The sequence below is a fragment of the Podarcis raffonei genome, chromosome 16 (genome assembly GCF_027172205.1).
Source record: "Podarcis raffonei isolate rPodRaf1 chromosome 16, rPodRaf1.pri, whole genome shotgun sequence".
Classification (NCBI taxonomy): domain Eukaryota; kingdom Metazoa; phylum Chordata; class Lepidosauria; order Squamata; family Lacertidae; genus Podarcis; species Podarcis raffonei.
The window spans coordinates 31,543,335-31,555,004 of record NC_070617.1 but is presented as its reverse complement, the minus strand read 5'-3'; the positions used below and the strand labels follow the sequence as shown (position 1 = coordinate 31,555,004).

Sequence of the window (11,670 nt, the reverse complement as noted above, 5' to 3'; positions counted from 1 at the left end):
TTTCCAAGAATGCTCAAATATAATAAAGATCACATCTGCAAGCTCTTTTAGTACCATTGGGTGCAACTCATCAGGCCCTGGAGATTTGAATTAATTCAAGTACCTAGGCGTTTCCTTAACTACCTCTTTTCCTATCTACAGCTGCAGTTCTGCAATTGCAACATTTACTCTGTGTTCATACTGCTTTCCCTTTTGGTGAAGACAGAGGCAAAGTAGGTGTTAAGTAGTTCTGCCTTCTCAATGTCACCCAAGAGCAGGCACCCCCAAACTTGGCCCTCCAGCTTTCTTGGGACTACAACTCCCATCATCCCTAGCTAACAGGACCAGTGGTCAGGGATGATGGGAATTGTAGTCCGAAAACATATGGAGGGCCAAGTTTGGGGATGCCTGCCCAAGAGCATTTCTGCACTGCTTTCCTTTTGGGTAAAGACAGAGGCAAAGTAGGTGTTGAGTAGTTCTGCCTTCTCAATGTCACCCAAGAACATTTCTCCATCTTCTCCATCTAGACCTACTACTTGCTTGTGATGTAAGAAAGTATGGCGGTCAGCTTTGGTGGAAAAACTGGCAAACAAATTAAAGCTTGTGAGGGGTTTGCAGAGAAAGGACACATTTACAACAGTTTGGTATACCTTCTTCTTTGGTGATCACTCGTAGCCGAGTAAGATTATCTTCCATGAACACGGTCTTAACACGGTGAGTCTGTAAGTGACTGTGGAGGCCAAATCTGGATCCACACATCCTTCCACAGTTAGGACATAGGTTTCTGGGCAGGAGTTGATCATGGTTTGCCAAACGTTCCTTACTCATAGCTCATTTCTCCTTTTTGCCCTGAGTTTGTGCCCCTTCAAAGTCCATGACACCTATAGTAAAGGCTGTTCTCCAACTGGAGCGCTCGCGGGCCAGTGTTTCCCAGTTATTGGTGTTTATACCATATTTTCCTTGAGAGCATCTTAAACCTCTTTTGTTGTCCACTAGTATTTCACTTTCCATTCCTAAGTTGGGAATAGAGTAGCTGCTTTGGAAGACGATAAACAGGCAATAAAAAATACCAACAGTTATTAAGCTGTAAAGTCAGCCTTGCTAGCCAACAGAGGAGCCTGTACATACTAGTTTCAGATTTTTACTGCCTCTGAGAGGAATTTTGCTACAACTAATAGCATGAAACTTATGCTTGACATGAAATAAGTCAGCAATTGCAGGTTGTCCCGTTAGTATTGGATTGATTAGATGCTGTCAAACCTGTTTGTACAGATTACAATGCAGTAAAATGTGTTCAATACATTCAACATCCTGGGAACAGCCTACCTTGGTATATCTGTATAACCTGTGACTGGTGTATAACCTGTCAATCATCTGATGCCATCGATTGACAGGTGGATTGTCCTGCCCAGCTGTCAAACGTAGCTCTCTCAGCTAGGAATACAGGAAGCTACCTTAGATCAAATCAGACCCATCTAGTTCGGTATTGTCTACACTGACTGGCAGAGGGTTTCAGACTGGGGACATTCCCAGCCCTATCTGGTAAAACAGGCATGAGGGTAGCCGGGAGGCGAAGCAGCAAGACAGCTGCCCTCCCATAAATAAATACAAATCTGAGGTTCTGCCACCCCCCCAACAAAAATCCTGCACACCAATATTTCTTCCCTGACTGCCTCACATTGCAAACTCGTCTTAAAACTATTACAAACTGTAATCCTAGGTTCTTGATCTTTCCTGGGAACTATTTTAAACTCAGGTGATAAAGAGTCAGAATAATTTTACCAGGCTTTTTTTTCAAACCCAATAGGGATATATTCCCCCGAACTGGCTAATGCAATTTCTTTTTCCTTTATTACCTTTTCTCCCCAACAACTACTCAGAGATTTTAAGCAATGAGCCTATCATGTGGCAATGGAAATATCAGATTCAATGTCCTTGCCCACTTGATTGACTGAGGCACTTTGTATAGGGAAAAATAAAGCCAAATTTTGTATGGATGATCCAGACAGGTTTTTATATTTAATCTCCTCTATAGATTGCATTCTTTTAAAAATTGGTTCTCTCTTGTATGAACCCTTACAAGATATCTTGCCTTCCCATGATAAAACCAACCCCAAAGAGGTAGCCTGGGCTCAATGTAACACATTTAGCAAAGGAGACAGAAGTGAACCCACTCATTCATCTCCTAAAAGATCCAATGTGGCCCACTTTGTATTTGTCTTCTAGGAAGACAGAATCAATAAGCTATCAGTGGACTGAATTACATGCCAACATCCATGTGGTTTACCCCCAGATAGTCCCAACCCTTGAAGTGACATTCTATTAACTCTCCTCCAGTCCTTTTCAAGACTGCACAATTCCTTTTTCTCCCACTCCTGTTGAGGCAGAAGAGTGTCTCTGAAAAATGAAGGAACCGTTGGGAGTAACGCAGCAACAATTGCAATAAGTTACCTGAACTAGGTGTGTGTGTTTGTTTGTGTGTGAGAGAGAGATAGAAAGGAAGGTGAAATATTCTCCCCTTAATTATTCCTTCTTGAATAGAACTTCCGGTAGATTGTTTTCCTCTCACTGCTAAAAGACAACTGAAATATGGAGCATCCTCAAACAGCACATAATATACAAGACAAAAGTAAGGCCAAGAAAGTCCAGATAGATACCCCCCCAACATGCAAGCAGCAAATAAGAGACAGAAACTCATAACCACCTAATCAGTTTCATTTTGAAGAGTAGCCAGTTTCCTCCAGAGGCAGTAGTTATTTTTCCTTCTTATTCTCAGAGCCTTTGCCCAAGCAGATTAATAACAGAGCCTAATACTCTGCTGTACTGGATGCAAAGGACACTAGATCAATCATGTCCTATAGGCCAGCTGTATGTTGAACAGCAGTAAACAATCACTCGGTAGCAGCTATGTTCACAGGAGCAATCAGGCTTTGTAACTGCATTACAAAGCCAAGGGCAGGCTGTTTATTTTGTTGCATTAAAAAATGGCTCCGGCAATGGAAGGCCACATATAACGCCTCTCTGCAATGGTCTGTTTAGCACCCACTTAGGCAGAGGAATTAAAAACAAAGCCAAATAATCTCTAATTGTTAATAAGGTAGCAGAGGACAACACTCAGATTACAGGGAAATTGGTAAGTAGCTCCTTAATAAAATCTACAAACCTACATAGTTCTGAAAATCTATAAAACTTGCAATGGGACAGTTTCTTCCCTTGAAGGGCTAAGTTCCCAGCATTTGTAGAACCAGAATGTAAGGATGATATTATTATTAATATTAACAATCATTTATGAATCGCTTCCCATGAGGCTTCCTGAAGTAATTTCCAATACAATATCATATATAAAACTGTCAAAACAAATCCATATTAAAAACAATTAGAAACATTATAAATATAAAACCAGTTTAAAAGAACAACAGGACCAACTGCACTAGATATTATAAGCAGCATCAACCGCCTTTAAGCAGTTGTGGCTACCCCAAAGAATCCTACGAACTGTAGTTTGTTAAAGGTGCCGAGAATTGTTAGAAGAGCCCTTTCCCCCTCACAGAGCTGCGGTTCTTAAAGTGGTTTAAAAATCAATCCTGCTACCCGGATTGCTCTCAGAATTGTAGCTCTGTGAGAGGAGTAGAGGCCTCCGGTCCAAACAGCTCTCAGCACCCTTAAACTACACTTCCCAGTATACACTGGGGGAAGCCACAGTTCTTTAAAGTGGTATGATGCCACTTAAAATATATAGTGCAGATTTTGGGCCTGAGTAGCTGCGTCTCGTTCAGTCCATGATGATAGTAGTAGTAGTAGTAGTAGTAGTAATAGTAATAATAATAATAATAATAATAATAATTTATTTACATACAGTCCTCCCCAGCCGAAGCCGGGCTCAGAGCGGCTAACAACAGTAAAAATAACACAGTTTACATAAAATCACAATCAATTAATTGCAATACATTCTAAAATCAGTTCATTCTAAAATCAATTCAGAGTCAAATTAATGGCAACCATTGGGCTAGAGTTCTATGAGGATTACAGAAGGAGGGGGTCAGATTGTGCCCTGGCCAAAGGCCTGGTGGAACAGCTCTGTCTTGCAGGCCCTGCGTAAAGATGTCAAGTCCCGCAGGGCCCTAGTCTCTTGTGACAGAGCATTCCACCAGATCGGGGGCCACGGCCGAAAAAGCCCTGGCTCTGGTTGAGGCCAGCCTAACCTCTCTGTGGCCCGGGATCTCCAAGACGTTTTTATTTGAAAGCTGCAAGGTTCTCTATGGGACATACCAGGAGAGGCGGTCCTGTAGGTACGAGGGTCCTAGGCCGTATAGGGAGCTGTGCCTTTCCTTGGTCCTCTCCCCCTTTCATGCAGGCACCCTAAATGCTCAAAAAACTTTGTTCCTTGTCCATAGATGCAGTTGCACCTGTGTGTGTGTGTGGGGGGGGTTAATACATTAAAAACAAACAAAAATGAAGCTTCAGTCACAGCAAGCATATCTCCACAGTGATGCAGCTGCCTGACATTGTAATCTGAACAGGTGCCAAGTTCAGGGTTATAAATTTCCCTGGAGCAGAGAATCCAAAGATTCTGTCAGTTCTGATTATTTCCCATTCCAGTCTAGCGTCTCTCTCTGACACAAACAAGCCAACCTGAGCTTGCCCATGGAGTACCCTCGACGTCTTTCCATTGGGCATGGTGCTTTCATCCAGAAAGACCTCCTCGCTTCTCGAGGTCAGCTGAGGAGACCGTGCTTCAGGTGCCTTGTCACGGCTTTTTCTTTGAGAGAAAGATGTTTTCAGCTTTGAAATTGCCCCATGCATTCTGTTGGCGTATGCATAAAACAGAACTGTACTTTCCTTGTGAGTTAATCTTTTACATGATTCGAGCAGCATATTATGTGAAACAATGGAAGGTGCAGACATTTCCTCCGTAGTCTGAACAGGAAAGTGTTATAAGTATTATTATTATTAGCTTTTTTATTGAATTTTTTAAAATAAACAATAAGAAATGCAGTCAAATGATGAAACTTAAATCATGAAAGATCAATGCAGCATGTTCCATGTGCACAAGGGAGAGGGGGAAATTGTTGATTCCTGCTCTGTGATTGCAGTCACGGGATTGTTGTCTATCACATGACGGTGTATATTTTGACTCCACAGGGTGGGAAGTGATGGAGACAGGATGTTTGTGTTACTGTGTTCGGTGAAGTGGGACTATTGTCCTTTGTTCTTTCTCTTTGCTGTCTGATGCTAGAGAGAGAGGGAGCCATGTTGCAGTGCTCCGTGTGTGTTTATATGTAAATAAAGTAGATTAGCCAAAATGCTGAGTTGCTGAGGTCTGTTATGCAAGCAGCGAATACTCTGCGGATCCCTAAGTGTGCCGATGTCTGTTGGTATCGGTCGCTGTGATGTTTGGGCAGAAGAAAGCTTTTGAAGCTCCCGAACGATCAACCAGGAGGGAGAGAACATGCCAGTTGGGCATGTGTCTCTGCCAGGGTCCTACTCAAGAGTAGGACGAGCTCGTGACAGAAATGGCTGCTCATCTGGACTAACCACTCCACTTTCACAAAGACACTGGAGGACCTTGAATGCTCAGGGAGGCTAACAAATCTGTCTGCACGTCTCTATCTGGTAACCCTACTGACCTTGAGCACTGGGATGGGGAGACACACACCAGCTGTTGCTTATTGCCCCCCCTTTTTGTGCGCACCCATGTTTTTGCTCTGTGGCTACTGTGGTTAAGGAGTGGAAATTCCTTGCTCTGGTGGGATGCTTGTGGGCAAAAATTCACTCCACGCAGAGTGATAGCCTGGATGCTTTGGAGAGCTGGGGGTGCTGAAGGCTGTGAAGTTACTCAAAAGCCACAGAGTAGGGTCCTCTTTGTGTGAGACAGGAACTGTTGCGGTTGTTTAATCTGTTTCCATCTGCTTGACTGTTTTGCTGATTTTACACATGTATTTAGCTATTTAACTATTGTTGATGTAGATTGGCTTGTATGTACCGTATGACAGAATTGTTAAGTTGCTGTCACAGAGCAAGCCGACAGTAAATGACACCATTCAAAGTTGGAGTTCACTATTAGCAAAACCACAGTCTTCAGAGACTTGGCTGAGTGTCAAGCCTAATGAGCACAGCAGCTCATATCCCTGGTAGGTCTTGTCCCATGGATCAGTTGCTGAGACTGAAAGTCTCTGTCTCCTCACAGCCCTCTAAGTCCCCACCCTCTGCAAGGCTTTCTCCAAGCAATGAGAGATTGCACTGTCACTGCTGTTTCAGCCCTCTTCTGGGAGACAGGGGAGAGGGGAAACTTATCACAGCAGGAGGGGAGAGACATCTGCGACTCTTCACCAGCCTGACTCTTCTTTGCCTTTTGGCTGCCCTCTTCCCATTCTCCTGCTTCAGCTTCTGAGTCTGGACTCCTTCTGCCACAGACTCTCCCAGCTCACCAAGCCCTGTTACCTCCTCAGCTTCTCCCGACTCCTCCTCCTCCCTGTCTTCTCCCCCTTCTTCCTCTGACCTCTCATCGTCATCCCACCACCACTCCCCGGGCTCTGAGTCTTCTTTCCTTAGTGGTTCCCCAGCTGGTCCCTCTCACCATTCTGGACACGGGTGGCGCTGTGGTCTAAACCACTGAGTCTCTTAGGTTTGCTGATCGGAAGGTCAGCAGTTCAAATCTGCATGACAGTGGTGAGCTCCCGTTGCTCTGTCCCAGTTTCTGCCAACCTAGCCGTTCAAAAGCACATCAGTGCAAGTAGATAAGTAGACAAATCCCACTGTGGTGGGAAGGTAAATGGCGTTTCCGTGCACTCTGGTTTCTGCCATCGTGTTTCGTTGCATCAGAAGCGGTTTAGGCCTGCTGGCCACATGACCTGGAAAGCTGTCTGCGGACAAACGCCAGCCCCCTTGGCCTGAAAAGCAAGATGAGCACCCCATAGTCGCCTTTGACTGGACATAACCGTCCAGGGGTCTTTTACCTTACCCACCATTCCTCTGTGTCCAACAAGTCCACCACAGTTGCTAAACTGACCTGTTTATACAAATTTCTGTGAATTAATTTTTCTCTGCCCATTTTTATTACTTTGTTCTCTGCTTTGGAATTTAAAGCATTCAATGAAGAGCTGGCTAAAAATACTGTGCACATGTAAATAATAAAGACGCATTCTGAGGAAACGCAACACGGTAGAATTTTTCATTTTCTTTTAAAGCCCATCTAGGAACTCCTGAAATTTGTCAGACGGGTAGCAGGGCTGCACTCTCTGCCCCTTGTCGGTGTCCAAGCAATTGATCTTGCAGCACAAGAATGGTTTCCCCCAATAACTCCTTGGTTGTGGGATCTCTCTTGCCGCATATGAAATAGCTGTTTTTGTTTGGTGGCACAAAGAAAAAATAATTCTGAGATCTGGGATTCCTATTTAGAACTGTTCATGTGATCTGTTCACAACAGGGGGTTTGCCAGAGCCTCTTTCTTCCTTCTCCTTTCCCTTCCTGCTTCTCCTTCTAATTCCCCCCATGTCTTTATTCCTTCCCCCCCCCTCAGCTTTGATTCCATATGCCTGCTCTTCTTATTGGTGTTATGTACTGACATGCAGCTTTTTAAACATTATTGTATATGTACATTACTTACATTGTTACAAAAAAACCCTATGAAAACCCACAATAAACTATGCATTAAAAAAAAGACCTATCGAGGAAGATGGCAAACATTTCCATCAACCCTCACAATGCGTGGCTGCCATTCCAGATTAAATGTGTCTCCTGCCCACAGCCTGTAATGTTCCCAGTAGCTGCTCAAAACAGATATCACGCCCTTGGCAATAATTTCAGACAGCATTGTAAACAGACAACAAATTCTAGCCGCAATGGCTAACCAGGGCACCATTACAACACACAGATGAAAAACACAACTTGCAGAAAAGGGAACTTTGCCTATCAGAGATGAACCAATGGTGGTGCTATTGCATAAGGAAGCTTCAGATGAGGTTGTCCAGACCATCACTGTTTTACCGTGAAACAGATTTTGATTCCAAGGTCCTGAAGGGAGGACGAAAGAAATCCAGGATATTATCCTACGAAAAATGGACAGATGCATAAAACTATTTTTATTTGGGGGTGAAAACTCATGAATAAAGTACTGTAATAAATATTTCAACCTTCCTTATTGGTAGATTCACACATTCAGGCACTGTAAGGCTCACACAATGCCCCTCACAATTTCCTAAGGATGATTTTGGAGCATCTGGATGACTCGATCGGGATCCAGTCCTGCACCCTCTCACACCACTTCTGGGACTAGCCATTTAGCAACTCCTCTCAATCAGCTGGCATCTATCAGGATGTCATTGGGACGTGGCTGTAGCTCAGTGGTAGAGCATCTGCCTTGCATGCAGAACGCCCCACCTCTGGCATATCCAGGTAGGGCTGGAAGAGACAGCTGCCTAAAACCATGGAGAGGAGCTGCTGCTGGTCACTGTAGACCAGTGATGGCGAACCTTTTAGAGACTGAGTGCCCAAACTGCAACCCAAATCCCACTTAAAGGTAAAGGAACCCCTGACCATTAGGTCCAGTCGCAGACAACTCTGGGGTTGCAGCGCTCATCTCGCTTTATTGGCTGATTGAGCCGGCGTACAGCTTCTGGGTCATGTGGCCAGCATGACTAAGCCACTTCTGGCGAACCAGAGCAGCGCACGGAAACGCCGTTTACCTTCCCACTGGAGTGGTACCTATTTATCTACTTGCACTTTGATGTGCTTTCGAACTGCTAGGTGGGCAGGAGCAGGGACCGAGCAATGAGAGCTCACCCCGCTGCGGGGATTCAAACCACCAACCTTCTGGTCGGCAAGCCCTAGGTTGTCGTTTAACCCACAGCACCACCCGTGTCCCCTCAAAACCCACTTATTGATTGCAAAGTGCCAACACGGCAATTTAACCTGAATACTGAGGTTTTAGTTCAGAAAAAACCCCTCATACATTAACCTCTTTTGTCTTAAATGAAAAACACAATACCAGAGCTTTCAATGATACAAACAACTTTTTATTGAAAGGTAAAAGTTTGCATTAGCCTTGTTTGGGAAATCATGAAAAGGGGAATTACTCCCAGACAACATGGCCGTTTTGATAATTTCCTTTCACAGAGCTTTTTTTTTGGGGAGATTTCAAAGCAGAAGTTTAATGGCCATCTGCCATGGATGCTGTAGCTGAGATCCCTGCATTGCAGGGGGGTTGGACTTAGGTGACCCTCGGGTTCCCTTCCAACTCCCCACAATCCTATGGAGAAAACAAAGGAGTCTCCTTTGCCCTCTGCTGTGTGTCCCAGGGAGGATCTTGCACCCATAGCAATGGGAGAGAGTTCAGCTTGCTGACCAAGCAGGTGAAAAGAAAAACCTGGAGTGAAGGCCGGAGATGCGCAGCGGTTCAGTGCTCCACTGCCATTGGTCGCAGCCTGGAAGGGAAGGCGCTCTATCACAGAGTTCGTAGGGGCGCATGCACAAGTAGCCGGTTTGCCGCCCATGGGCTACACCTGAAACGTGAACGTTCCATTCCGCTGTCTTAAGGCACCTTGGTACAGAACTGCCAGTATCTCATCAAACCTTTATTGCATTAGCATACAGCCATAGCAGGATAAGACAAAAATGCTAGAGAGAAGCAACCTGATAAAACAGAATTCAAACGATACTACTGGCATTGTGACATTTAAATTACCCTAAAACAATAATGTAAAAATTTAGTTTTCAGCGCCGGGAATCTAAAATGCAGATGTATATAAAACATATAATGGCCCCAAAATAGGCTCGGCACATTAGGTTAAAAAGGTAATACAAAGAATTAAAACAGGTCCAGGACTGGGACACACTACCCAGTCAGTGTAGCCCTAAGTTTCAAAGCCTGCACTATAAAGATTGCCACCCCACGTGAAATTTGGGGATTTGCGTCCACAAGAAGGAATTTCAAACAGTCTTCCTTAGATGTGATGGTGGGCGGGATCAAGAGGAGGAGCTTAGTTAGAACTGCCAGTAAGCCTGCTGGCATTTTGTTCCCTCCCGCAAGAGCAGGCTTTAGAAGTGCAGCCTGGTGGGCTAGCCATCGAATCATAGGATTGTGGGGAGTTGGAAGGGGTGACGGCACGCGTGCCCACAGAGAGGGCTCTGAGTGCCCCCTCTGGCACACGTGCCATAGGTTCGCCACCTCTGCTGTAGACAGACCACGGGTAGGCAAACTAAGGCCCGGGGGCTGGATCTGGCCCAATTGCCTTCTATTTTTTTTGGGAATATTTTTTATTAGGAATTTCAACATAACAATTTGTCAAAAACACATCATCCTCATTCCCCCCCCCCCGTTTCCCCTCCCCCCTGACTTCCCTCAGCCCCTCTCTCTGGTTTTTCAGCACGTTATTCTCTGCATATTATAAAATTGTAAAGATCCTTAATTTATCTGTCTATAGGTTACCAATAAAAAATTTGTGTATGTTTATTCAAAACCTGCCAAGGAGTCCAATTCATTTTGATGTTTCTTTAAGTACTTTGTGAAAGGTTCCCATTCTTCTTTAAAGTCACAGTTGTCCTTATCACGTAGTTTGTGTGTCAATTTCGCCAATTCCGCATAGTCCATCAGTTTCTCTTGCCACAGTTCTTTGGTCAGGATTTCTTCGTTCTTCCATCCTTGTGCTATTAAGACTCTTGCCACCGTTGTCACGTACATGAAGATGTTTTTCAATTTCCTTGGCAGGTCTTTTCCTACACGGCCCAATTGCCTTTTAAATCCGGCCTGCGGACGGTCCGGGAATCAGCGTGTTTTTACATGAGTCAAATGTGTGCTTTTATTTAAAAATGCATCTCTGGGTTATTTGTGGGGCATAGGAATTTGTTGATTTTCTCTCTCTTCAAAATATAGTCCAGCCCCCCACAAGGTCTGAGGGATAGTGGACCGGCCCCCTGCTGAAAAAGTTTGCTGACCCCTGCGTAGACAATACTGAGCTATGAGTGCCATTGTCTGGCTCACAGTAAGGTAGATTCCTATATATCAGCTTTCTACATTTTCCACCTGGCTACAGCAAGGAGAGATGGCAATACTGAATTAGTGTCAGGGACAGGCTAGATCATGGTTAGGCAAACTAAGTCCCAGGGGCTGGATGAAACCCAATCGCCATCTAAATCCGGCCCACGAATGGTCCAGGAACCAGCGTGCTTTTACATGAGCAGAATGTGTCCTTTTATTTAAAATGCATCTCTGGGTTATTTGGGGGGGGGCTGCCTGGTGTTTTTACATGAGCAGAATGTGTCCTTTTATTTAAAATGCAGCTCTGGGTTATTTGTGGGGCATAGGAATTCATTATTTCCCCCCAAAATATAGCCCGGCCCCCCAAAAGGTCTGAGGGACAGTGAACCAGCCCCCTGCTGAAAAAGTTTGCTGACCCCTGGGCTAGATGCAAAGGAATGGTGGGAGGCACCAGTTGGGGAACCCCCAAAGAAAGATCAGAGCCCAGGGATTGGCGGTGTTGACCATGAGTGGTTACAGCAAGAAGAGGGAGCAGACTGGGAGGACGTGTCGGAAGCTGAAGAGGTAACAGGGTTGCTTTGGAATTCCTTTGTCGTGCAACATTAAAATTCACCAGTGCACTAGACTAGTGGATGGAGAATGCTGGATCTTCTAGTATTAATTTAAACCTGTTCTACCCTCCATTCCCCCCCCCCCGCAATAGATGTTGATCTCTA

The 11,670-nt window shown here is 44.8% G+C and overlaps 1 protein-coding gene across 1 annotated transcript in view; it reads right to left on the bottom strand.

Moving 5' to 3' along the window:
- ZDHHC8 (zinc finger DHHC-type palmitoyltransferase 8) overlaps positions 1 to 11,670 on the bottom strand; it is a 286,530-nt gene that overhangs the window by 210,647 nt on the left and 64,213 nt on the right. The window lies entirely within an intron of this gene.